The following is a 24,312-nucleotide window of genomic DNA, read 5'->3' as shown; positions in this document are numbered from 1 at the left end:
AATACCAATTACTTTTCAGACTTCTGTAAAACCATTAGAATATCATAGGTGGATTGAAATTTCTAACATGCATTATTAATTTCAATATTAATTTCAATATAATAAAATAGCAGTAATAAGAGTTAACACACAAGTAGATTGAACAAAGCAATCCTTCCATTATTATATCATTCATGAACCCACAGATCCATCTGAGAAAGGGTCTGTTTCTCTTATTGCCCTTCAAAGCAATCACACATTAATTCCAGGCTTTAACAATACAGTATTTAAATCACATTCACAAGAGAGAACTAAATATTGCAAATATAAACTCTTTGCAGTTACAAAAGATTATATGACTGATAAATACATTCATCAACAAGTTACCTTACAATAGGGCCCACAATTGCACCTTGTTCAGAGCCCCCCCATCAGCTGTCTGCAGCAAGATAGAAATCTACATTCTTGATTTCTTTAAAATTAAGCATGCATTGTTAATATACATAAATCATAAGATTCTGAATTGAACATCTCATTTCCCTTAGAACAAGAACAAAGTGAATATTCCATGATCTTAATACTTTTGTCTTCCAGACCTCTTTACCTAGATTCTCAGAATCCAATTTCATACATATGATACATTTAAAAGGTCAATGCAATTACAACTAATCTTCCCAACGGTTTAGTTTGATAAAAACTTTAGCATAAAAAAATAGAAATATAAAAAACTTTAGCATACCTTATACTGAGAATCCAGCACTCACATTCAAAAGCTCTATCCAAAATAAAAATACAGTTGTTAACATTATTAGGCTTAACATTAAAACCAATTAGAGCCTTTTCCCAAAAGAAACCAGTAAACATCCCTGGTAACAATGATTTTTTTTTTTGAATATTGAGTTCTTAACTCAGAAGCTAAAGTCTTTTGGTTTGTCAGACAGATTATTCTAATCACCTGCTAATGTTTCTGTTGTCCCTATCCTAATTCACTGGTCCATTACTCTACTTAACTTCTTACCTCTTTATAGCATTGTTTTAGGGCTGATAGAATTAGATTACCTTCTTCTACATTTTTTTCCTCATTAATTCCCTTGATATTTTTCAACCTCCATTGTTCCAGATGAATTTTGTAACTATTTTTTCTAACTCTGTAAAATAGTTATTGAGTAGTTTGAGTGGTATGGCACTCAAATAATTGAATTTGGTAGAACTGTCATTTTTACTATATTAGCTTGGCTTAAGCATGAACAATAGACATTTTTTTCCAGGTGTTTAAATCTGACTTTGTATGAAAAGTGTTTTGTAATTGTGTTCATTCTGTTTCTGGGTTTGTCTTGGGATGTAGATTCCGAAGTATTTTATGTTGTCTGCAGTTACCTTAAGTGAAATTTCTCTTTCCATCACTTCCCTTGTACTTTTTTGTTCATATATTGAAATTCTGATTTATGCAGTTATGTTTTAAATCCAACTAATTTGCTGAATTTGTTCATTTTTTCAAGGAGTTTATTTTATAGGTTTTTGAAGGCAAATGGGGATAAGTCACTTGCCCAAGGCCACACAGCTAGGTAATTATGAAGTGTCTGAGGTCAAATTTGAACACAAGTACTTGGGACTCCATGGCCGGTATCTATCCACTGCACCACCTAGCTGCCCCCCTCAAGTAGTTTAAGAAGATTTTCTAGGGTTTTCTATACTATCATATCTGCAAAGAGTGAAAGTTTTCCTACCTCATTGTGAATTCTAATTACTTGAATTCCTTTTTCTTCTTGTATTGATAAAGCTAACATTTCTAAAACTATATTGAATAATAGTGGTGATAATGGGTATCCTTGTTACCCCTGATCTTATTGGACCCATTACATATAGCATTTGCTGATGGTTTTAGATAAACATTGCTTACTATTTTAAGGAAAACTTGATTTATTCCTCTATTCTCCAGTGTTTGATAAGAATGGATATTGTATTTTTGTCAAAGGCTTTTTCAGAATCTGAGATTCCTATGATTTCTGTTAGTTTTGTTACTGATATGCTCAAACATGTTGAGAGTTTTCTTAATATTGAACTATCCCTGCCTACCTGGTATAAATACTATCTCTTCATGATGTATTATCCTAGTAATCACTTTCTATAATCTCTTTGTTAAATTTTATTGAAGATTTTTGCAACAATATTCATTAGAGAGAATAGTTTATAATTTTGTTTTGACTTCCTAGTTTAGGAACTGGCACCGTATTGGTATAATAAAGGAATTTGGCAGAACTCCTAGCCCAAGTTGTAAAAATGATTCATTGTTGCTTGAATGTTTGGCAAAATGCACTAAATTCATCTGAACTTGGAGATGTTTTCCTTAGGGATTTTATTGGTGGTTTCTTCAATTTCTTTTCTTGAAATGAGGTTGAGTATTTTCTCTTCTGTTAATCTGAGTGAAATCGATGAATATTTACAAAAATGTAAACTCCCCAGATTATCAAATACATTGACATACAATTGGGCAAAATAGCTCTGAATTCTTTTTAATTTCTTCCTCATTTTTGGTTAGTTTAAACTTTTCATTTTTGATACTGGTAATTTGGTATTCTTTTTTTAAATGAACTAACCCAAAGGCTTCTCATTTTTTTCCATAAGTTTTACAAGATTTTATTTGCCTTAACTTCCTTGTTTATTTTATGATTAAACTAAGGAGGTTGTGGTCTCCCACTATTGTAGTTTCTCTGCTTTTTTTTGTATGTCACTCAGCTTCTCCTATGAGAATTTGGATGGTATACACTTGATAGTGTTATAATTTCATTGCCTCTGGCACCTTTAAGAAAATGCAGCTTCCTATTTTATACCTTTCAATGAAATCTATTTTTTCTTTCCCTTTGTCTGAGATGAGGATCACTACCCACTCCACGTTTTCTACTTCTGGTGAAGCTTAATTTATTTTGTCTCACTCTTTGATTTTGACCCCTCTGTATATCCCAGCTCCAAATGTGCTTCCTCTAAACAACACGTTGTAGAATTATGGTTTTTAGTCCATTCTTTTTTTTTTTTTGCTTCCATTTTATGGCAGAGTTCATCCTATTCACATTGATAGTTAAGATCACCAACTCTTTTTTAACCCCTGTTATTTTCTCCCATTTGTATTCTCTCACCTTTCCTTTTATTTCTCTTCAGCAATATTTTGCTCTCTTTCCCCTTTAGCTTTTCTTTTAAATTTTAACTTTAAATTCACTTTTACTTACACTATTGCCTTCCTTTTAATCAGTCCCTCCTGCCCCTTTCTTTCCTTCTTCCTCCCCCTTCCCTGAATGGTAAAATAGTTATTTTAAAACCAATTAGAAATGTATCTCATTCCCTCTGTGGCCAAATCTCTAGAGCAGGATTTGTTTGGTGTTTACCCCCTTACTTCTTTCTGTCTGCTGAAGTAGGTCTTTTATCCGCTTCACCAGGTTCCATTTATCTACCAATGCCTAGCCTACTCCTAGCATACTCCTCTTTGTTTCTTTATTTTTACCCCATGTTATACTCACATTCCCTTAGTCAAAATACACTCCTTTTTCTGACCTGGTCGATATACTATTCTCAAAAAATGACTGACTGATAAGCAGCATTGTTCTTGCTAATATTTTGATGATGAAGGACAAGAACCAACCATAACTATTTCTTCTAAGAACAATCTCCTCAAATATATTCAACTATAGTCAATGCATTAATGATCCTTAGAGAAAAAAATCCTTAAAAGGCACCGTACAGCTGTACATCCCCCAGGGGGGGAATAAATGCTCTGAGGTGTATCTTGTCAAAGTCTAGCATTGCAGATAAAGGAGAAAATGTTGCAGGCACTCAACAAAAATGCCGCTTAGGTTCAAGGGGAATGCAATCAGGACTGCAAACCAGCTTATCACTTTTATCATTATTGGTTTGGAGGGCGCAGAACCTTCTATCGCAGACAAGAATTTGCTGACCTGCAAAATTTGGCCTATTCTGATGCTGCTAACATTTAAGATTCATTGATATAAAGGACTTGAAAGCTTTCTTGATTAAAAACTTCAGAATTAAATGTTTGAATACAAGACCCAAGCGATACCTAAAAGGATAAAGAGGAAGAAGTAGAATACAAGGGAGTCAACTAGATTAACTTGCCTACCACTTTTCAAAGTGCTTCTTAATGATTGTATTTCTCTTGGGAGCCTGCTGCTCTACCTTGTAGCAGCTGCACGGCTCCGGTAACATGAGAGCCTGCTGTGATGCACAGCCGCACAGATGGGAAAGAGTAGAGCAAAATACCTTAAGTTTCAGCAGAAGCACAAGTCATGTAGTGTTAGGTGATCCTCATCTCAGACTAAGAAAAAGCAAAAATAAGTTTCATTAAATGGTATAAGGTGGGAAGCTACATTTTCTTAAGACACCAGAGGCAAGGAAATTATAACATCAATTGTATAGCATCCAAATTCTCATAGGAGAAGCTGAGTGACATACGATGAGACCGGAGAAATTATATTAGTTGGAGATCACAACCTCCTTCTCTCTGTTTAACCATAATTTCAACAAGTTAGTTAAGGTGAATAAAATCTTGTAAAATTTATGAAGAAAAATTAGATAAACCTTTGAATAAGTTCATTTTAAAAAACAGAATATCAAATTACCAGTATCAAAAATGAAGAGGTAAACAGCCAATGAGTAGAAAATTAGAAAGAATTCAGAGCTATTTTGTCCACCTTTATATCAATGAATTTGATAATCTGGGGAGTTTGCATTTTTGTATATCTCCAACTACACATGGATCTGTGATAATTTACACATTTAGAAACTGGATTTCATATGCCATCTGAGCTGAGATGGCCAACCCAAGACAGTTCACTTAACCTGTTAGCTGCAGTTCCCTAATCTGTACAGTATTATATGTATCATATCATTTTTTAATTCCTATATTAATAGGACAGTAAATATAACCAGATAACATTTCTCATAATTTAAGTGACTCAAACCACTTGTTATATTCACATTCCCTTAGTCAAAATATACTCCTTTTAACTGACCTGTTGGAAGTACTATTCTCAAAGGATGATTGACTGATAATCAAAATATTATCAAGAGAAATGCTGCTTAAGGACAAGAAACAACCACACCCATTTATTCTAAGTATGATCTCCTCAGCTGTACTGAATGCATGAGACATACAATCCTCAAGAGGCACAAGTGTTTCCTTCCCATGTAAAGTGGTTTGCCAGTTAATGTCATTGGTAATTGTTAACATTGACAATTTCTTTTGAGACTCATAATAAGCAGGTGAGTTGAATCCCATTATTATCTTTTTTTTTGCTAATGAAGAAACTCAGGCAGACAGAAGAGGACTGTATTTGTCAGGGTCATTTAAGTAGTATAATTAGTAGGTGACTGCTTTAAATCACATTAGTATTTTTTCCACTTAAAACATGATTCTGTCATGTGGTAGATGAGTATCCCCATCTGTTACAGCATCAGTGACACATTAAGGAAGGATTCCTAAACTTACAACTTCAGGATCAATATACCATAGCTGATTCTCTAACCTTTAACATTTCCAATTATCCCTTGGATATTTCCAACATCAAACCCATCCTGTTCAAAATCAAACTCTCATGTTCTTTCCCTGAATCTTAACTTCTTTACTTTTGGATTGAAACCACTGAACTTCTTATCACTCAAGTTTTTAAACTTCAAGTTTACATTAACTCTACTCTCACCATCTCACTTTTCAGGAACCATCAATTTTCACAATATCTCCTCCCTAATTTCTATACTCCCAGAATCTCCATCATGATGTATGCCTTCTTTAGAATCTCAATTACACAATATCAATAATTGTTTCAATAGTTTCTTGACTGGTTTTCTGACTCAAGTCTCTTTCTTGTCCAATCTCTCCTCCACACAGCAGTTAAACCATGTTTCTGAAGCACCACTTCATTTTCTTGGCCAAATATACACCCCCCAAGCCCTCTAGGATTAAAGAAGCAAAACTCCTCTATTTGATAGTTAAAGTTTTATGTATAATGAATCAAAGACTCACTTACCCAGAAGATGGGATCTCCAGATGTTATATCTCCCTTCAGGTTCCTCAAGAAAAAGGAAGCCAAGTTGTTTCCTAGTGCTAGAGTTTATTATTTTACCATAGTGCCTCTCCTACGATTATCAGACAATATGTATTCGATGAGAAGGATTTACCTTGGGAGAAGTTAGGTGGCACAGGGGAGACAGCACTCGGTCCTGGAGTCAGGAGTCCCTGAGTTCAAATCTGGCCTCAGACACTTAGTTGCCTAGGTTGGGAAAGTCACATTGCCTTAAATTAAAAAAAATAGTAATTAGCTTTTAAGGTAAAATAATGTGATTCAAAATACACATAGAAGTCTGAGATACTTTCACCACAATTATACATATATATAGTCCAAAGGGAAGAAACCTCAAGTTTCAGAGTATATATATATATATATATAGAGAGAGAGAGAGAGAAGGGGACAACTCACAGATCCTCCCAAATTCATTTTTCTGGAGTCCTCGAGGTGTTTCTACTTGGTAGAGTGTGACTTTCTTTCAACTTTCCCAAGGAGTCCTGAAGATGTCTAATAAATGGACATTATCTTGGTTTACAATACTGTCAGTATTCCAATCCTGAGGACTCTGCTGGGTTGTCAGAGGAGTTGGAGTCATTGGAGCCTCCAGAATTCACAAAGTCATTCTCTGTTAAGAAGAGGGAGGAAGAAAGTACTCCAATCTGCATCACTATAGCTCTCTCACAGGAAATTCTCTAAAACCATTCTTACTTCAATGCTGCTCAACAAAGGAATGAAGTTTCCAAGCTGGCTTGCTCTTATATATAAAACCCACAGGTTAGGAACATGTTTTCCCCCTTGAACCAATTATATCATTCTTCCTATTATACCCAATTGACATACCTTTTCATCATTGATTATTTAAATAAGGTCACCTGGGTCTCATTCATATTTAGCTCCCATTTGTGATTGAGAGATTGAAAGGAAAAGTCCAGGTGACTGACAATTATAGGTCATTTAAGGTTGATTTCACAATCCTTCTCAAGCTCAATATGTGGGCAAAAATTCAGATGAGCCTTGAAGGAACTGAGGGATTTCACATGTTAGAGGTGAAATGGGGCAATATTCAAGGCAGAGAGTTCAACTCCAGCCCCAGACACTTGACACTTCTTATTTGTGTGATCCTGGGCAAGTTACTTAACCCTGATTGCCTCACATACAGGGTCATCTCCAATTATCCTGATTCATATCTGGCCCTTGGACTCAAGTGATTCTAGAGGAGAAAGTGAGACTGGAGACTTAGCAGAGCAGCCCCTTACTCAAATTCTATTCACGTGCTTATCATGACATCACCCCCTAATTTCATAATCTTCTTCAGAAACAAAGGACAAATATCACAGATGAAGAAACTGAGGCAAAATAATTTTAACTTGCCCAGGATAAACCAGACAGTAAGTGTCTGAGGTCAGATTTGAACTCAGGAAAGTAAGTCTTCCTAAAACTAGACCAGCATTCTATCTATCCACTGTGATACCTATCTGCCCCAAAGTACTATATGAAGGTTAGTTATCAATCCTCAAAGTTTAACTTTATTGCAAACCTTAGGAAAAAAAGAAGAAAATACTCAAAGAGGGTACTTTCATTCTTTAGGTTTTCAGGGGCTAGGGAATATTCCTTCAAATAGAGAAGAACTTCCATGTGAAAATAGGACATTCATGAAGAGTAGGCAACAGAGCACAAATAGAAAATTCAGCACCATCATCCTAGGACAGTAACAGACATAGAATGTTAAGCATGTGGCAACAAAAGCTGACCACAACAGAGGTTTGTTTATTTTGGTGTTTAGTGTGCTTGTATACTGTGGGGAAAGGATCCTCGAAGAAGAGAGTTTACTGTTGTTTGGGATGGATGGGCCAATGAGTACTGACAGCAAAATTTGTAGAAGCTGGGGAGGTGCAGATGATAGAATGTTGGGACCTCAGACAGTCACTAGCTGTGTGACTTTGAAGAAGTCACTTAAGCTCTATTTGTCTCAGTTTCTTCTACTGTAAGATCAAGATAGTAACAGCATCAACCTCCCAGGGTTTTATAAAGGTCCAATAAGATAATATTTGCAATATAATTAACACAGTATCTGAAGAATGGTAAGTTCTATAGAAATTCTAGCTATTATTAGAAATGAAACATAACTTTTTATTTTATTTTAATTTTAGAAAGATTTTATTTATTTTGAGATTTATAATTTTCCCCCTATTCTTGCTTCCCTCTTGCTAGCCCCCACAGAAGGCATTCTGTTAGTCTTTACATTGTTTCCATGGTATACAATGATCTCAGTTGAATGTGATAACAGAGAAATCATATCCTTAAGGAAGAAAACTGAAGTATAAGAAAGAGCAAAATTACATAATAAGACAATGTTTTTTTTTTCTAAATTGAAGGTCTTTGGTCTTTGTTCAAACTCCACAGTTCTTTTTTGAAACAAAACTTTTTAAACATCATCATCAGTTTTCTGTTTTCTCTTCCAAGTAGAGAGAAATTAGAACTGGCATTGTCTAAACAGAAAATGCCACTTGAGAGGTGATATTCAGGATTAGAATCAATGAAAATGGTTGCCTTTGGGGAATTCAAATTACCTGTATTAGATGAGCTAAAGCCTTGGGTCCTGAAAGGGCCAGCAAATGAGATTCCTGAGTCACAGCCAAGGTTATTTGAAATATCATGGACAATGGAAAAGGCACCATAATATAAGACAAATTCCCAAGTTCAATAAGTGAAGAAAATGTCATAAATGTCTAGGATGCAATTTTTACTTGAGGGAAGGAAACTTTCCTAAAAATCAGCTACCCAAAGAGGAATGGTCTGTCTTAGACACCAGAAGACTTTCCTTCTTTGGAGAAATTTGAATAGAATTTGGATGAGCACTTATCAGTTATATCATTAATGAAGAATATTTTTCATATGTGGATTTGAGAATATGTTGACTGAGTCCAAAAGTATAGTAATTCATGTCACTAGAAAGCCAGACGTGTTTTTCAATAAAGATCTCCAAAGACCTGAAGAGAACCATGATCTCTCATGGGATGTTGGGGCAGCGAGGGTGGGGATGGATCAAAAAGAACAGAAAAAGGATAAGAAAGCAGGACCAAATTTTTGGAGTTATAAAAGTTATCAGAGGCTCTTCTGGATTAAAAGTGAGATAATATCTTTTCAGAGAATGAATTCAATTTAGTACCATGTTTAAATTTTGCTGGATGTGAAAGATTGAATCAAGTGTTAGAGAAAAACAAAATGAAACAAGGTTTCCTCTCAAGGAGCTTAGATTCAAATAAAGATATGTGAGACAGTAGATTTAAAATAAGCTCTAGAAATAAATATGAAATAAATTTGAAAGGGAACGACTGTTGAGAACTGGGTTAGATATAGTTTATAGACAGATGTAGATCAATATACAGTTAGACATATGTTGACAACTATGTACATTTTAACACATGTAAAAATTCAGTATATTAAGGACACATCATCTTCCTAATTAAGTAAAAAATTTGGTGTAAATCAAAATTAAAAAAAAAACATTCTTTTATGACAAAAGGAGAATGCTTGCATTTAATTCTAAAAAAAATGAGACATAGATTAATGCTCCTGAATCTATTTGACTTTTAATGAAATTGCATATGTGCTAGCTGGTCAAAGTGATTTCTATGTGCTCTCAATTGATTTAAATTGCTTATATTCCTTACAAAAAGGAAGCAGCTGCTGTGATTTTATCACTTATTCCTAAATTTATAAATCCCTACATTAAGGCTCCGATTTTCCTTAGATGTCAGTTGAGCCTTCTCACTGGGACGTGAACTTTGGAATAGAATCATACACTTATTATTTTCTAGAACCCTGATTCTCTCATTAAAAAAGGCCTCCAAAGTAATCAAACAGGAATATTTCATTAAATAAATAATCTTTTAAAGTAAACCTGTATATAATCTTTTAATTCAGTTATATAATTTTTTTTTTCATCAGCAGCAAAATAGAGATGATTTGGAGCACAAAGGTGGCCTAATGGACAGAGTGCTGGGTCTGGTGTCCTTTCTGAGTTTAAATCTGACCCAAGATGCTTTCAGCCATGTGTTCCTGGGCAAGTCACTTGACCCTGTTTGTATCAGTTTTCTCATCTGTAAAATAAGTGGAGAGAGAAAGGCAAACCACTTCGGCACCTCTTTCAAGATTCTCACATCATGAAGAATCAGACAAGACTGAAGAAAATGACTGAAAGGCAACAATAGGTGATTTATTACAGAAATGTTGCTTTTAGTCAAACAAAAAAAAATCATTAACAATGACAAGAAGTTCCATCTCCCCCGAAAAAGTGAATTAATTTTAGACAGGGGGACCTTGCATTAAAGGACTGAGCATCATTTATCAGGAAGCATTCAAAGGGTTGTAAGTGTTCTTTATCTGATAAAAGTGGTAAGATCTCTGAATTGAGTGGGAGACCTGCTAATCTACTCCATAGGTTCAGGGTCCCTAGTAATTGTACCTCAGAATAATTAATATAATGTGATCAGCAAATCAGTACATTTAGTTAGACTATTCAGCAATAGTGAACCTGTCTTTCATTTGAATTGAAAACAGAATCATTTTTTTCACTGTTTGGCATCATCCCATGAACTTAAATTGCTCAGCATATATCTCAGATAATTGCTAAGTGATGTTTTCCCTGTATTGATATCTTGTTCCATAAATCAAATCCTAATCTAAAATAAATAAACATTAAGCACAACAAAATAGTATATTCTCTGTATTTGTAATATGAGTACCTTTTTAGGAGACAGAGAGAGAGAGAGAGAGAGAGAGAGAGAGCGAGAGTGTGTGTAATAATGGGAGGAAGGGGAATAGAGCAAAGGATGAAAACAGAAATCAATAAAATTTATGTTACAAATTGATTTGAATTAATGATTATTTTGTATACATGTCAGAGTTGTAGTTCATGGAAAGCCATATTGAGCCACTTAGGAGTTTCTGGTTTTGTATCTTTTCGTCCTTATAAAGTGCCTTATAAGTAGTGCTGATTTAATAAGTAGTGAATGACTAATAAAAGATATAGTTAACAGACTGGATGAAAAATCTGGCTGAAAAGGGGAGGGGCAAATCACAATAAACCAGACCACTGGACCAAATTGAATTAGATATAACTTAATAGGGACAAGTGAAGAGTGTTAGTGCTGGGTTAAAAAAAATAAGTGTAAGGTGGGGAAGGAATGGCAAGAAAAAGCTCATTTCAGCAAGATTTTAGAATTCTGTGAGTCAACCATGCAATATCAGCAACAATAAATTAAAATTAATTATTAAAAAGACAGGTTAAATTTAGAGTCACAGTGAGAAAGATTATCTATACCTTTATCTCTTTCCATCTATATCACTATCTTATGTGTGTGTGGCGGGGGGGGCAGCAAGCATGAGACTGCTGTGCCAACTTGATTTCTAGACTCTGTCCTTTCCATATCTACAGTGCCAGTATCTTAAAGGAAGATAAACAGAAAATTAGACTTTCTATCTTCTGTTGTGTCATTTCCTGCTTAATCCTCAGCCTTTGTGTAGAAAGAAACAAACAAAGCCTTTCATTTGAAAATCTGACTATTCCTTTCTAACCTGAGCTAGGTATGGCTACTCAAATAGTCCTGTTCCATTTTTCCTTCAGGCTAAAATCTGAATCAATCAGCAAATTCTTAACTCCTGGTATCTATTCCTCCACTTTTCTTTAACTGATCAGAGACTGACCTTTTTAAAAAACCAGAATAATACAAAAGAAAAAGCCTTTTTTTCTACAGTTTCTAATTGAAGCCAAGGTACCTATTTAATTAGTAATTCTCTAATAAAGAGTTGAAATCTTGAAAAAGAAAATAATGTCAAAATAGAATTTTCAGCTTCCATCCTTTATTCTGAAACTAAACACTTGATTCTTTCATGAGAACTCACCCACACAGAACTGTGTTCACCTTTATAAAGCTAGGATTTAATGCATGAGCACATCTAAATCATTTCAAATTTGGGTTCCACACTCCCAGAAAGATTTCATAACTTCTCTTTTGAGTTACAGTTCTAAGACACTGACATATACGCTCACACATACACATCATTTTTCAAACTCCACATGCCCAAGACCATCTTATTATTTTTAATATAATATATCCATTTAACCATATTTCAGGCTATCCATTCTTTCTAATGAATATTCTTTTTATGTTTTAGTACATATGGTCATTAACAGTTTCTTAATCCTACAGCCAACAGGAACCAGAGACAGAACAGCAAACCTGACCAGGCCGAGACAGCTGAGAGTTTGATTCTGCCTGTCCTACATAGAACATAGAATTTAAACACTTACAAACATATAAACTAAGTCAGAGAATTTCAAAACAAATTTTCATTCAAGAGAGGTTCCAGAGACTTTAAGGAAAACTCACTTTGCTCTCATGCTAGAGTGTCCCAAAAACACAACACAGGCAAAGGCAGACAGGGTACCAGACAGGGTACCTTAATTCCAGATGCTCTCTGAGTTGCCAAAAATAGACCTAGTATACCACTTTCCAAAACAAATGTGCCCCACTTAGGTCTAGGGACAAGTCCTCAACATCCATCAAAAGATAATAATGCCTAAAACCAGAGGTAAAATCCAGAGAATATTTGATTTCAAAATAAAGCAACTGAGTTGAAAATATAGTATTTCACTTATTTCAAGACCAGTTTTGGCTAGGGACAACATATGCCTTAGCTTTTTGAGGGATTTCATATCCAGCATTATTAAAAAGTGCCTCATTTCCAAATCAAAATTGTCTAAACCCATATCTGTGACCTAAAACACTGGTTCAGAATAGAGCTAGTTACAGATAAGTTACAGACCTCTCTCCTTCAAAGGAACATGTCTGAATGTAGCCTGAAGACCTGTCCCTTCTCAAAATTCCCACCCATCCACATGTCACAGTCATTTTTAAACTTTAGTCTCTAACATCCTCTCTCTAAACTTTAAGGTCAAGGTCATTAAGAAAATGATCACCATGAACTGGGAAAGAATTGGATTTTTATGCAAAAACAAAAAATAGGGAAAATCAGTAATCTTTGTGGCCTAACCATGAAAGGTGCACATTATCTCTGCCAAAACTGCTCCCCAAAGAGTCCCATTCTTGTACAATACTCTCTTGTCTCTTCCTGGCAAGACCAGCCTCCCAGCATCCTGATCATTGTGCTCCTGAGTGTATAATTAAGATAAGAGTCGCAATTTCTTATTAGTTTGGATGAAGTCTGAAAACTCTTTTTACCAGAATTATAGATCTGAGAATCTTATACTCTGACAGGACTTAATTCAATTTGACAAGGCGGCTTGAGATTAGGCTGGGTACCTCCTGAAGCAAGTCGGGATCATTGCCAATATTTGGAGCGAGGGGGTGCCGGGAGATAATGGGACATTTCAAAGATGTGACAACTTTTAAATCTAGTATTCTGTTGGATTAGAACCCATGCCTTTCATCCTGCCTGCCAAAGTGAGATAGCCTTACACATCTTCTCCTTCAGAAAGATTTGTATGCCTAGGAATGCTGCTGTTAATAATACATTGAATTTTTGCAGGTGCTGGGAAGAGGAAATCACTTCAGAGAGCTAAAGAAAAGCAAAACTTATACATTGAATCTGAAAACCAGAAACTTAACCTTTAGGAAAAGCATCCTAGCATTTAGCTTAATGCAGCGATTAATCCTACAAATAGTTTAAATTATCCACTACTAAGTAACTATTAAGTAATGAGGCTAATAAAGCCTCATTAATCGATTAATTTTTTCACTTCTGATTCTCAAGTTATGAGCTATAGGATGTATGAATTCTTGAAAAGAATTTCTTTCCCAATGGTTTCCCATTTATTTTCCCACGAGCTGTCATATCCTAGGAGGAAAAGAGAAGCATCATGAATAGCAGAAGCCAGAGTTCTTAGTTGTCTTATTCAGGTGAGTTTTTAACAAGGAGACTGGAGGTCTCAAGGAAGTCGCTCAAGTGGAGGACCCTTGGAATCTTGGATATACCCTTGATCATTTATCTATAGGAATATTTTTGGGTCTCTTGATATTTTTGGAGAACCGTGCCTTGTTAGAAATATTATATGCAAAAGGTTGTGTGTCTGTTTTTTTTTTTATTTGACTATTTAATTCCTTTTTCTCTTTGCATTACTTCCTATCAGTAAGAAATCTTTTTGGTTTGGTGCATTCAAAATGATCTATTGTTTGTATCTTCCCTTACACAATTGGAAATGTTTATCTTGGTCATAATAATGAAAGGAAGCTTATCCATTAATATTCTTTTTTTCCAACTGATATTTTATTTTTCCAATTACATGTTATGAAAGCTTTTCAACATTCATCCACATGTATGTGCATATTTTTGAAGTTGTATAGTTTCCTTCCACCCTTCCTTCCCACCCCTCTCCCCTCAGTGGCAAGCATTCTGGTGATATTGTACATAAACATTTGTATTTAACATGTTCACAGATTAGTCATTTTCTGTATGAGGAATTAGGATTGAGGGGAGAAAAGAAAATTATGAGATGGGAAAGAAAAACATAAGAGAAAATTTAATATATTGTTTTTAATTTAAGGCAACGGGGTTAAGTGACTTGCCCAAGGTCACACAGCTAGGTAATTATCAAGTGTTTGAGGTCCTATTTAAATTCAGGTACTCCTGACTCCAGGGCCAGTGCTATATCTACTGTGCCACCTAACTGCCCCTGAGAGAATTGTTTTAAAAAGGAATCTAGTGTTTATTCAGATTCTGTAGGTTTTTGGTTTGGTTTGATTTCCTTTCTGGATATGGATAGGTTGTCCATAACCTGTTTCCTAAGGTTTTCCCAGCTCTCTGAACTGCTGAGAGAAGCTGCATCCATCAGGGCTGATCTACTCACAATGGTATTGTTCATTTCTACAGTATTTTCTTGGTTCTGCTCCCTTCATTCGGCATCAGCTCCTATCATTTTTGTCTAAGCTTTGCTAGAGTCCAGCCATTCATGGTTTCTTATTGAGCAATAGTACTTCACAATATTCATATATATGATCAGTTTTATTGCTCTTTGGACATAGTTCTATATCGCTCTCCAGAATGGTTGGACTAGTTCACAACTCCCCCAACAGACCATTAATATTCCAAATCTCCCATAACCCCTCCAACATTGATCTTTTTTCCCTTTTTGTCATCTTAGACAGTCTGAGAGGTGTAAAGTGGTACTTCGTAGCTGTTTTAATTTGCATTTCTCAAATCAATAATGACTTGGAGAATTTTTTTCATTTCATTTCAATTTCTTCATCTAAAAACTACCTGTTCATATCTTTTCATCATTTATCCAATGCAGAGGATGGAGACATGGGGTGTAGAAACCTTTATAATCTAGTATCTTTTCCCTTCTCAGATTCCCTTCCCAGTCCCCACCTCTGGACTGTGTCAGGTCCTGTGGTCCCCAAAGGAGCAGCTGGGACCCTGAGGTTCCAGGACTGATTGGGGACTGACAGATTGCAACTATGGGTGGATGGAGAGACTGGAGAGGAGAAGAACACATCCTGGTGTCTGGCAGAGTTCCTGTTCCAGAGGGTGCATGACTGGAGAGAGGTGAGGAGCCACAGCTGCCACTCTGGACCAGGCCCTGGCAGAGATGTCAGATGGGAGGAGCTGGTACATGACCCTCCCTAATGGGGTGATGACTGCTGACAGAAGAGCATCAGATCTTTCTACAGAGAGCTGACAACAAAAGGGGGGCTAACCATCAGGCTTGACCACCTGCCTTCCCTTCTCACCCCGACATCCGTAGCCTCAAGGAGCTCCAGAAAACCCAGGCAACATTTTTGATTCTGATACTTTTCTTCACAATCACTTTTAGAGATGGGGAAACTGAGGGCTGAAGAGGAGGGAAGGGGATCTGAGCCCGGTCAATGGATTCTTTAATATCAGGGTCAGAATTTGAATCCATGACTCTCCTCCTCATTTAGCAAGTCTCCCCTGCTGACCCCACCAGCAGGTCTGGGCTGCTACTCTCTTGGGGGATTCCCAGCAGACTTGGGGAGATGAGAACCACAGCTTTGTACTGAGAAACTTCCTCTGCATTTGATCTGAACTGTCTTCTCTGATGTGCAGACTGGCAACATCCACTCTGTCCATTTGGGTCTCCCCTCATTCTTCTACCTCTCTCGTACCCATTCTTGCAACAAGAGTCTTCCTGTCCCCTGCAGGCTGCCATCTGTCTGCTATGTATTGGGCAAGACCTGCTCAAGGGGGACGGGGCCTGACATGGGGACCCTCACAAAAGCAGCTCAAACACCTGAGGCCCCAAGTCCTAGTGGTAGCTCTGATGCAGACCCCCTCCTGCTCGGAACCTCAGCTTCTTCTTGTCATGAGTCTCCTGGCTTGGATTCTATCATGCATTTTCTGGCCTAGACCACCGTCTAGGATCCCTGGGACAGTGAGCCCCTCAAAGACAGCACTGTGGGGCCTTCCCTAAACCTTTGGGGCTCATTAAGTGTGGAGCAGTAGGCACCTTATGAGTGGGTCATCAGGGTGGGCAGAAGTGGACAATGGTAAATGTCTCTTAGAGATACCCTAAGGGAGTCCCCCTCCTCTCCAGGCCCTCCTCACCCAGGGACACCCCCAGCTCTGACAACTCTGCCAGCTCTGCTCCAGCCTCACTGAGGGGGACCTCTGCCCATGTCCCTTCTCCCCCCATCACTTTCTCCTCTCAGAGCCATTCTGGGTAAGAACATCTTCCTAAGTGGGGCCCACGAGTCCAGCTAGGGACAGACCAACAGGACTGGACCAAGCAGCCTGGCCAGGGACCCTGTGCCCACCCACTCTCTTCTCAGGTCTATTTCAAGGAATGTTTGGAGGGGATTAGGGTCAGAGATCAGGGCTTCACCTCTCTTCTTCCTTTCAAAGAAACCTTCCACCTCCCAATTTCACCTTCACCTCATTACATGATGACACGTGGTTTCCATCTCATGTGAAATTCCCCACAGGCCCCTTCCCAGAATTGCAACTTTGCCCTCCTGGAGGCCAAGAGTCTGAACTGCTTGAAGCTCCAGAGCCCTGTATGCACCAGTCTGTGCATCACTTCAGTTTGTGAGGGCCTAGGACACTGTGGGCTACTGCTGTACTTACTGTAGGAGGAGAGTTCCTCACAGGGACTCACACATCTCAGCCATACCCTGGAGCTGACTGTGTCTGGTGACTAATCTCCTCAAGGACCCAATTCAATCCACCACCAAGAGACTCCAAGAGATATGGGGACAGCATATAGTCCTGGGAAATCTGTTGAGAGGATATGTGGGGAGAATGGAAGGGACCCTGGAACCCTTTACTGTTCAATCTGGAATGTGTTTAGGGCTCTGGATAGTGGGGGTGTTTCCAATACAAGGCAGAACCCAAAGAAGAAACAGAACAGGAGCTCAAAACTTATGTCCTCTCTCATTGAAAGGTTAGAAGAGGGGACCCAGAAATGACAACTGACCTTGACCTGTGGCCCCCTTTGCTCCTCAGGACCTCTGCCCAAGTCTACTCTCTGGGACCTACCTGGCCTCATGTTGGCTCCAGGTGCCAGCATCACTCTCTGGTGCTCAAGGTCCAAGCTGTCCACCCTTGGAGAGGTGACTTTCTCTCTGAGGAAGGCCTGGACCCAGGAGTCCTTTCAGCCCCAGACCTCAGCAGATCTCTGGACCAGCTTTCTCCTCCAAACTGAGGATTCTGAAGACACTGGGAGCTACAGCTGTGCCTACAGGGAAAGGATGAGCTCTTGCAGATGATCAGAGCCCCTTGGAGTTGGTTGTGCCAGGTGAGGGGGGTGGGGGGCTCAGAATACTTCTGAGTATGGCCCTCTGCTCTTTACCCTGATTAGGTCTAAGAGAGACTGGCATGGGCTCTGAAAAGTCAGCATTGCCTTGGGAGCTGGCCAGATTCTGGGATTTGGGAAAACATGAGACGTTTCTATTCTGATCCAGAATCCTAGGAAAAAAGGTGGGGGGGGGGGTGACATGGAGGCGAGGAGGAGATCAAAGCTGCAAGGGGCCTTGCAGGTTCTTCATTCATACCTTCCCATTACCTGCAAACAAAGTGAGGCCCAGAAAGAAAGGACGTATCCAGGGTCACAAAAAAAATGTGAGTGACAGAACTTGGAGACAAATCTGAGACTTCTCTCTCTCCTGGACCAGGATCTGAACCCTGGTTGGGGCTGAGTACTGGACTGGCCTGTGATGACCCAGGTGAACAGAAAGGAGCTGAATCTTCTCTGAACTTCTGGGGGTCATCAGATGCATGAGAAAATAGACTGGATTGATTGCATGGGACGCACAAATCTCCTTCAATCCTGGGGAGCAACAGCTAAAAGGTGCCAGAGGTCTCCTGGTCCAAGCCCTCATCTACCAAGGAGAGACCTGAGATCATGGGCAGCCTGAAACACCATGCTTCACAATGTTTGGGCTGCAATGAGGAACACAATTTCCCAAGTTCACATTTGGTTTCAGACTCTTCTTGTTTGACCTTAGATAAGTCAATTTACCTCAATTGCCTCAGTTTCCGCATTAGTAAAATGAGTTGGAGAAGAAATTGTCCAACCACGCCAAATGGAGTCATAAAGACTGGGGCATGGCTGAGAAATATCTAACCACCCAATCTGGAGTTCATTCATCAGGCCAGTGAATAAGACTGAGATCACACAGGGACTAAGAAGCAGAGCTGGGATTTGGCCCACGTGTCGTGCCCCCATGTCCATCTTCTTGCTCACAGGGGGGTCTCTGACCAGGCCTTGCCTCTTAGCCTCCTGGGCCTTGTGGTGACTCCGGGGACACATGTGACTCTACAGTGCTGGCTGCCCCCTCAGACATTCCTCAAAAGGAGGAGACCCCTCTGTCCTGCAGAACCATCTCCCAGCAGGGACCTGGACTGACTTTTCCCTCCTTTCTGTGAGGACCCAGGATGCTAGTATCTATAGCAGTGTCTACCATGGGCGAATGGTTCAACACCTTGTGTCTGAACCCAGTGACACCCTAGACATCTGGGTGACAGGTGAGAGGGTGTCCAGGGCCATAAGGAAGAAAGGATTGAAACTCAAATCTGAGAGGCAGCCTAGGAAATCTGGGAGGGCCTGCAGCTCTGGGCTCTTTTGACCATAAAAATAACCTTGGAACAGGGTTGAAGGCCCTAAGGAAGGGGAGAAGGGAGAGATTGTACGACCTCAAGTCTTGGATCAAATTAAAAGGGACAAGAACTGAAGGAAGGAGCAGCCCCCCTCTTCTAAGTGCCCCCCCCAAAAGATCTGTGCCTTAGCTTCTTTACCTGTCCAGGTAAGGAGACTTTGTGCAAGGAATGGCCAAGGCACCAGAGGAAGGGAGAGCAGATGGTCAGAGAGGCTTTCAGGACCCTCCCATCGCTTTTTCCTCTGAATTTACAGATGCCAAGCCTCAGAGTCCAAAGAGACATGATAGAAGGGAGGAACAATGTTCTAACACTGTTCTCAATCCCAGGTTCATGTGGAGCAGGGTGGGAGCTGGGACATGGGATTCCTGCTGGATTTCTCTTGACTCACAGTCCCCACCTTGGGTTCTGAACTTCTATCTCTGACTTGATTGCAGGATAATCTCTCAAAATGATTTGTGTCAAACCATTGGCGGCTGGTGGTGATGGGAACTTGGGGAGGATGAAGGGGAAGGGAAAGTTCAAGGATAATTGCAGGGTCAAGATGGTCAACAATTCATGAGAATTATCTCTCCCCAACCCAAGCTCCAGGTGCCAGGGACAGCCTCATCACCACCATCAACTGTGTCACCTTCCACTTCCTCCTCCTCCTTGGTCTCCTCATTCTGGAATTCTTGTGCCATGGATCCATCCCTATGGGAGAGTGTGCGAAGAGGGAGTGAAGGCCTTTGGGACTGAAAGAACAAGAAGGTGGGTGAGGACCGGGGGCCTTCATCTCTTCCTCTGGAATCCTTTAATTTTGCTCCCCTTTCCTTATGTCTTTCCCTCTCACGTTTGAGTTTTCATCCTTTCTGCCTTGTGGCCCTGGACACACTCTCCCACTAAAGTAGCAGACAAAAATCCTCAGGTCCTTGGCCTATAGTCTCCAGATCTTCTATTTTCCTGGAACCTTGGACCCTCTTTATGAACAAAGTCCCTGGTGAGGAGAGGATGGTCAGAGACCCTCCCAGAGTGACCTCTGCATCCTCCCCCCACCACACCTGTACACTCCCTCCCTCTTTGCCCCCCTCTCTACAGGTGGCAAGACTTCTGCAAATCAGGTACCTACTCTCTCACCCTGACTACCAATCCCCTGCAACAATGATTTCTAGGTAACACCTGACTTGGCCTGCAGTGTATCCTCCCATGGGAAAGTGACCCCAAAGCCCTTGGACTCATGTTCCAGTCTCTGTGAACTGGGACAACATCCTGGAGAGTCAGAATTCATCTCCGTCTAGTGGTCCTGGAGGAGCCCATATCAGCCTTCCTTCCTCCAGGGCCTTGGATGATACTTTCCTGAGGTCATAACAGGGCTGTCCCCAGAAAACAGATGGTTCTTTGAACACTCAGAGCATTATTCTCCAATATGTGGATGCCCAGCATCTGTCATACTCCCGTAAAGTGCTGCAGGTTTTTAATCAGTGTTCCTCTAATGGAACTGCATGATAGCCTGGGCCCTGAGCATCTTCCTTTGGAATTTCTAATTGTCTGGGACTCTTCCTCTCTAGGTCTTATTGATAGGCCAAGTACAAGTGATCCCTGAGGAAGGTCCAAACTCGGTGTTGGCATGGACTTGGCCTGGATCACCCTTAGGGCATCTGACCAACAGCCCCACTGGGAACCTCCACCAGAGTCACTGCACAGGCTTTTTCAGGTTTTTCTTTTCTCATCCACCACGTCTTCAGGGACACCAAATGCCAAAAGGAAATGAGGGGTTTGTTCATCCTCTCACATTTCTTGAGTGCAGGGAATGGGGCCCCTCTCCATGTGTTATTTACTATGTGACTTTCCCTGTGTTTTTATCCCTGCTCTCACTCTTTTTGTCTCTGTCTCTTCTCTCTGTCTTTGTTTCTGTGTCCCTCCCATAGCTCCCTCCTCTTATGCAAATGTTCCTACTCTCCAGGTCTATATACATGCAAAGTCTTGTCAAGAGACTCTATTAGAAAAAAAATAGAATTACACCTATATGAAAATGGAGCAGGAAATGAGAACAAGACATTGTGCCTGTTCAATGTGTGGACACCAAGGCTGAAGAATTCCCCAAATTCCTTCCAGACAGAGGCCCAGGTACCAAGGTGCATCGTCCTCACTCAGCTGAACTTATTCTCAGTGCTTTCCTCAACCCCATTTCTCATGAGTCAGCTCTTGATTTTTCCATGATCTGCTAAGGTTATCTAAATGTTTACATGACCTGCTCTCTCCTCCTGCCTCTTGTACTTACCAGCCCTGGGTCACACAATAATTCCATTAGTGGTCTATACAAAATAGGCAGGGAATCAGTTAAAACCAGCAGAGCTAACAATGTATAAGATGCATGTATTCTAAGTAGTACAAAATTGATTCCAATAAATACAAAAAATATTCAAAAGGGAACTCATTTAAAGAATTTTAGTAATTAATGCAGACATCATTGAAATAGTATAAATTAATAGAAAACACCAAATGCATTAGTGAACATTCACATTAATGTCTAGTCACATGGACACAGGGATCACCTGTAACTTTTGAAGGTGATTTGGTCACTGCTCAGCCAAGCCTTGCTACCTACAGACCTCCTGACCATCTGCCCTGTGTCACTGCTAGATCTTACAGGCCTCATCAGAACCAACATCTGCCTTCCTGGATCAGGATAGTACGTATCCAGGGTTGATCTTGTGAAAAACCAGTTTCTCAGGCACTCTCTGTGTCAGTATTTGTATGACAGGCAGGTGGTCCTATGATAGAGCATCATAGTAACTAGCATACAGCAGGCACTTAAGTAATGCCCATCCTCTATGTGACAGGCTCCACTGAGATGACCATCCATCACTCAATTTGATCAGCAGAGCCTCACATAGAGACAATCAGTGAACCTAAAACTGAAGCATCTTTGAAGGGTCCCCTCCCATCTCTCAAAATACTTCATGAATGTTGATATTGCTCCCCTCTACCCTTACTTAGTATAGAGGGGGCTTCCCCCACTCCCTGGTGGCCCCCATGAACATCTAGCTTGCCCAATAGAATTCATGAACTTTTGCAAGGATGTGTCAGCAGATTTGAGCATCCTAGCACTGTTTCTTTGAGGAGTTCTATGGGCTGCATTCAAACCCTCAGTGTCATTTCCCAAGACTTCCACTACCTTTGGACAAGTTTACCCCTGAAAATAGTGTTTCTTTCATTTTTCTCTCAGTTCCTCACAGACATGGAAGTGCTGTCTTCATCTGAAATTTCAAATATGGACCAGGAGGAGGATGACATTTTACCAGCTTCTCAGTCCTTGTTATTGGACCAAAGGTACAACTAGGAAATAACACTTCCAAGACTATTGTAATTTTACTTTCCATGAGTGAGATACTTTGCATGTGAAATATAAATCCATAAAAATCATTATTTTTTCCTCTCAGGAAAAAGTCCACAACCCATAACCAAATTCCAACTCTGTACATGTATGCATATGGGTATGGTTGGGCAGTGACTCTGCTAGATCAAAATGAATGATTTTTCTTGATCTTCCTATCTTCTATGTGTGATAACCCCCCACCCCCACCCAGGCCCCAGTCAGATCCTTTGGTTTATATTTAAGAGGCAGAAATGACCTTCACCTCTCTGAAAAGCACTGTGCTTGTATTTATCTCTAAGTATCAATAAGAATGGAAGTGACGAACATTTATTAAGGATCTGCTATGATCTGTTATTTATTGTCAGCAAAGTGTGGTGCTCACAAGAAGCACATAATCATTCCAGGCTCCAACCTTCCAAGACTACAGATTTTCCTTTTAGGAAAGAACATGGATTGAATCCAACAGAAATCTATGGGACCTTCACACATTGGCCTATCTATCCAGCTCTCTTGATGATTAACTCATTTATTTATTTATTTATTTGTGATTTTCCATTACAAGACTCAAGCAGTAGGAGCTTTGTTCTGTACAAGAAGAAAGATAGGAAAATCCTGCAGAGCGTAGACACCACTGAAGATGGGGCCTGGTTATTCCTGTCTCATGTGACCCCCAAGGACTCTGGAAATTACAGTTGTGTCTACCAAGTCAGAACCAATGGAAGCCTCTGGACACAACACAGTGATTCCCTGCAGCCTATAGTTCAAGGTGAGAGGGAGAAGTCCCCAGGACCCACTGGAGTATCGAGGACCACTCCCTCCCTCATGACTTTGGCTCTGCCCAAGAGACATGGGAGGGGCAGCTGGGTGGTGCAGTGGATAGAGCACCGGCCCTGAGTGTCCAGGACCTGAAGACAAATCTGGCTTCAGACACTTAATAATTACTTAACTGTGTGACCTTGGGCAAGTCACTTAACTTCATTGTCTTTCCAAACTCCAAAGAAAGAAAAACAAGAGACATGGGCTAAGTGACAACAGAGATGCTAACACTGTCCTCAATTCCAGGTCCATAGAAAGCAATTATGTGAGCTGGGACAGGACATTTCCCCTCCCATGTGGTCCCATGACCCATATGTCTCTCTATCCTTGTTTTGTGGGTTCTCCACCTAATTCCAAAGGATAAAGCCACTCAGCAGCCTTTGTGTCAAGCTCTTGGATGTTTGTGGTGAAGGTTGGCTATGGAGAAAGATAAGAGGAGGCAAGAAAAGTAAGATTTCAGATAAATGTAAGGTTCCCTTCAGGACTGTGATTTATGAAGATTCTTCTCTGACTCTCACCCTAGGTTCAAAGTCCAGTGACCTCCTCATTATCACCCTCAGCTGTGTTTCCATCCTCCTCTTGCTTCTCTGCCTTGTGTTGTTGGCCTTCCTCTGTAAAAGATCCATCCCTTCAGGTGAGATAGATTTATACTCATTGTGGGTTAAGAAATGGAGATGGGTAAAGGCTGGGATCCCTGTTTCCTCCACTGAGAACTTCCCTAACCTCACTCCCCTTCCCATGTCTCTCTCACCAGGACCTTTCCAAGGAGATAGCAGGAGAAGGTAAGGAGACTCAGCTCCTCTTCCCATGTCCCCTGTCCTTTTCTTGCCATGTAACATACATGGAACAGAGTATGTGGGGCTGAGAGGGTGCTCAAAGATCATGCTCCTCCTCCTAGTCTACTTTCTCCCTTTCTCTGGATTCTAGGTGTCTTTGTTCCCTGTGTCA

At 39.9% G+C, this 24,312-nt stretch overlaps 1 protein-coding gene and 1 long non-coding RNA gene across 2 annotated transcripts in view; one reads left to right on the top strand and one right to left on the bottom strand.

The window, feature by feature from the left end:
* LOC141509174 (uncharacterized) overlaps nt 1–24,312 on the bottom strand; it is a 1,085,709-nt gene that overhangs the window by 23,544 nt on the left and 1,037,853 nt on the right. The window lies entirely within an intron of this gene.
* The window catches only part of LOC141509992 (uncharacterized), a 670-nt gene continuing 249 nt past the window's right edge, over nt 23,892–24,312 (top strand). The window contains exons 1-3 of the long non-coding RNA XR_012474747.1: nt 23,892–23,998; nt 24,119–24,146; nt 24,292–24,312. The exon at nt 24,292–24,312 is cut by the window's right edge and continues 56 nt beyond it. This is a non-coding gene — a long non-coding RNA (uncharacterized LOC141509992). The remainder of the gene's footprint in view (nt 23,999–24,118; nt 24,147–24,291) is intronic.

The sequence above is a fragment of the Macrotis lagotis genome, chromosome 1 (assembly GCF_037893015.1).
Source record: "Macrotis lagotis isolate mMagLag1 chromosome 1, bilby.v1.9.chrom.fasta, whole genome shotgun sequence".
NCBI lineage: Eukaryota > Metazoa > Chordata > Mammalia > Peramelemorphia > Peramelidae > Macrotis > Macrotis lagotis.
The sequence above is the reverse complement of the archived record's forward strand: the minus strand, read 5'-3'. Positions and strand labels throughout refer to the sequence as shown.